This window comes from Elephantulus edwardii, unplaced genomic scaffold (assembly GCF_000299155.1).
Source record: "Elephantulus edwardii isolate Elephantulus edwardi_28Jun2011 unplaced genomic scaffold, EleEdw1.0 scaffold00045, whole genome shotgun sequence".
In the NCBI taxonomy this organism is placed as follows: Eukaryota; Metazoa; Chordata; class Mammalia; order Macroscelidea; family Macroscelididae; genus Elephantulus; species Elephantulus edwardii.
The window spans coordinates 3,297,373-3,301,895 of record NW_006399795.1 but is presented as its reverse complement, the minus strand read 5'-3'; positions in this window follow the sequence as shown (position 1 = coordinate 3,301,895).

Sequence of the window (4,523 nt, the reverse complement as noted above, 5' to 3'; positions counted from 1 at the left end):
CATTACTGCTATTCGGCATTGATAGGGACCTGCTAGAAGTTCAAACTGGACTCAGAAGAAGACACGGTAACAATCTTCACAAAGGAACAAGTAAGTATGGTCCATTTATGTTAAGTGGAGAAAATATTGACCCATCTATTATTTCATTTGACCTGTATCCACAAGCAATAGCTATAGAAGCAACAATCAAGAAATCTAATGACATGCTGTACTGAGCAAAGCCACTGGGAAAGACTTCTGTTAAGCATTAAAAAGCACAGATGTCAACCTCAGGATGGAGGTGTTCCTGACCCTAACAAGTAGTATTCTCAATGGTTTCATCTGCATGAAATGGATCGTGAAACAGGAAGGACAGAGAAGAACTGACACATTTGAATTATAGTGTTGGCAAAGAATTATGTATCATGGAGTGCCAGAAAAACAGATGAATCTGTCTTAAAAGAATTACCGCCAGAAAGGTTCTCAGAAGCAAGGATGATGAGACTTCATTTTGAATATTTTGGAGATGTTATCAACAGGAACCAATCCCTTACAAAAGACACCATCCTTAGGAAAGAAGTCAACAAAAAAGACAAAAACCCTCAACAAGATGCATTGGCAGAGGCTACAAGAATGCATTCAATCACAGCAAACAGGCAGGGAATGCTGTGTTCTGTTACACACAGGGTCACTGAGGATTAGAACCGATTTGACTGCACCTAACAACAAAAACGACAATTGTTCATCAGTCCTCCAGTGGGCGTACCGTGTCCCCATTTTTGTGCCCCAGGCTGGTAGAAGGTGATTGACTCTTTCAGAAGCTGCGGGGAGCTCATGTCAGGCACTATCTGCTACCCATATGTTCCAAGACCATCTGTCACTGGCACAGCAATGTCCGTAAACAACAATTTGGTTTCCTTAATCATAGCTTTAAGGCCAGAGTTAATTGATACACGGTTGTTCCTAATTAGCGCAAATGCCTGTTACAGAAAAATGATTCACACACTGCAATTTCAAAGAGGGGAAACTACGCAGAGTCCTCTTATCTGGAAGAAATGCTAGCTGCCCAGTGGTGACCAAGGGAAATGAGACGTGGCGACTGCAGGGCTGACAGTGCTGGCCAAGAGCCAGAGGCTGACTACAGCAGAATCCTGTGTTCATTGTCAGGAATGAGGAGGACACTCCAAACGAAAACCTCCTGTTCTTTCAATCTTTACCAAAATGCTTGTGTTTAGTTTTTGATTCACATCTTCTCCTGGGTTGTGGTATTCACTAGGTAGTCATCAGACTCTAAATGGGCATCACTGATTGTGCTAACTTGTACTGTAACACTTACGTTGCTTTTTAAGTTGATTATCATTTTTAGAATATTGGAGGAAAAGATTTAAAAAACCCATGAAGTAATCTAACTACTTACAGTCTTTTGGAACTTTAGAAAAATATGTTCGAGGTAGATTTTTATCTCCCTTAATTTTCAAAGATGTCCTTTGACCTACTAGAAACTTCTTCTCAAAGTTTGAACCTTAACTCTCTAGTAAAAATGTTTTTAATTCTTTTTCCTAGAATTGTATTCACAACCTGCAGAGTGGTTTTTATTCTCTTAATCATTACATATACGTGATGAGCTAATTCAATTTTGGATCCAAATGGTTTCACAGAGCTGTAAGTTTGGGACATTTGGTGCTTTGTTTTTTTAAGTTTCGATGTTTTCTGTGAGTTTCTTTTAATCTTTGTTAGAATAGGACTAACTTATTCTAGCATTTCATTTCCCCATTTCCAGTTTGCTCCTGTCAATCTTGTTACTTAAGAATTTAGAGTGGAGCTTGTTTGAAACATGATAAAATGTTATTAAAGAGACATTGAATGCAGACCTGAAGAACTTTTAGATGAGTAAGGTGTGTGGGTTTTATAACATCTGTTCTGACTACTTTCCTTTTCTTTTGGGATAGTTAAACCAAATACAGTATATTCTTCCGCACAGTGGAGACTTTTAGCTTTCATTAATATCCTGTGCATGTGACGAGACAGTTCTAAAGTATCTTCTAATTTTGATTCTCTGATTCCAAATAACCTCTGTATAAGTGGGGTCACAATATATTAATATTAATGAACTAAACCGAATTGCATCCTGTTGGTTAAGCATTTATTGATTGGTCCCAAACTTTGTCTTTTCATCCTTTATAAGCTGTAACAATATCTCCACACACAATTATGTAAAATAGGCTTTAATGAATTAGTATTTACAAAGATTTCATGTAGGAAAGAAACAGATTTTTTTCCCCCTTCTAATCTTAACAGCCTAGCCTTCTAGGTCCCAAAATATAAGCAGTTCCTATTTTTAAATGTGCAACATGATCTAAGACTTTAAGTACAAGTGTTCCCTGACCTTGGTTCAAATGACCAAAAAGAATTCTCTTTGTGAGCAGGGAAAGTTTTGCAGAGAACTGCAACCTTGATTTTCTCAGAAGTAAAAACGTGTGCACCCTAGGTCAAATGGATGGCTAATTGCCACTTTGGACAACTGTCTCCTTTGCAGTGAGAACTGAAGAACTGAATAGTGCCTGGCTACCATAAGTGACTAAGGATGATAGAAAAAGAACCAGTGCCTTTGAGCTGTGGTGCAGGAGAAGAGTATTGAATGTACCATGGACTGCTAGCAGAACAAACAAGTTCATCCTGGAGAGGTGAAACTAGGATGCTGATGCTCCTTGGAGGCAAAGATTTTGAAGCTTCGTCTGATGTACTTTGGGCATATTACAAGGAGGAACCAGTACTTAGAGAAGGGACATCATGCTTGGAAGGGTGGAGGGACAGTGCAAGTGAGGAAGACCTCAGATGACATGGATTGGCTAAGTGACGGTGTCATGGGGTTAGGTGCATCAGAGACAATGAAGTTGTCCCAAGATCGAGTAGGGTTCAGAGCTTTTGTACACTGGGTCCCTATGAGTCTCAAGTGACTCAACAGCACATAACAACAACAGCAACCATTAGTGAATATTGTGGTCAAATGCTCTACAAGAGGATCCTGATCAAAAGGGGGGGGGGTAAAATATACAATACAGAATTTCATATTATCATGAGATGCAGATTTTTCTGGAGTCACAGTGGCTAGATGAACCCCCAAACAGTTACCTTGAGAGAAATCTTTAAACATCAAATGAAAAATATCCTCTAAAGTCTCCTTTAAACCAAATAATTGTTTAGCTCAAAGAATGTCTGCTTTTGAGTGTTGTACTCTTTCATAGAACTATCTATATAGAACCAAAGTGACAAAAGCAATTTGAAAGGTAGATTGAAAGTTTAGGGAATAATGAGTTTTATGTTTATGGCGGAAGAAATATTCAGCAAAAGAAGGTAAAAATGGTTGTACTACTTGAGGACTATAATTCATGTCACTGAATTGTGCAGGTAGAAATCACTGAGCTGGGATATGTTCTCTGTAGCCCCGATAGTACAGTGGTTAGGTAGTTGTCTGTTTACTAAAAGGTGAGCCATTCATATCTACCAGTGGCTCTGCAGAATAGTAATCTATTCTTGTCAAGATTTGCAGCCTATGGGGAATTTGTCCTATATAGTTCTAGCTTGTCCTATATAGTTTTTATGAGCCAGAATTGAGTCGATGGCACCCACAAACAGTTGCTGTATGTATTTTCAACAACCACAAAAGATACATTTTTTAACAATAACTTCCTCCTGTACTTTTCTGTCAGTGTGAGTGGCAGTGAAAGTGAACACGGACTCTGAGTCAGAGAAGTCCCATCACTCATTTACCAAATGTTTGAGAAGACAGAGTAGCCTTTTATGGCACGAGCTGCAGAACTAGGGCATCTGAACGTCAGATCAGGGTAGAGATTATGGCTGACCATCTCTGCCCACGCATTCCCCCATACTTATCCTCACTCCAGCATTTGTCCCTCCCTCTCATCCAGCTGCTGACCCAGACTCAAGAGGATTACTTTGAGGATCACAGCCAGGATGCCTTTGGACAAATGTTGTTGTTGATTGCCATCACATCAAGCACAACTTATAGCGACCTTATGAACAAAAGGCTTAAAGCCTTTCTGTAACTATTGTCATTTATCAAAGTTCATAGAATTTCCAGAGACCTCTTGTTTAGGAAGTGGATGCCACTCCTGCTTTTTGGACCAATACTGCTTTTAATTATGAATTAGCTATATCAGTTTCTAAAGTGCAGGAAAGAGGCAATAGTGATTCAGTGGTAGAATTCTATCCTTCCGTGTGGGAATTGTTAGGTGATGCAGAGACAACTCTAACTCCATGAGTAGCTGTTTTTGTTATGTATTGTCAAGCTGGATCAGACTCATAGCTGAACCTCTAGGGACTGGTCCTTGGAGAGGGACATCATGTTTGGGAGGGTAGAGGGACACCGCAAGAGATGGATTGATTCAGTGTTTGGGGTAATGGGTGCAGGTGTGTCAGGGATGGTGAGATTGGTACAGGATAGAGCAGGGTTTTGTGCTATGAGTCACAAGCGACTTGATGGCATATAACAACACAACAACATAATCGCACAGAAAGAGATT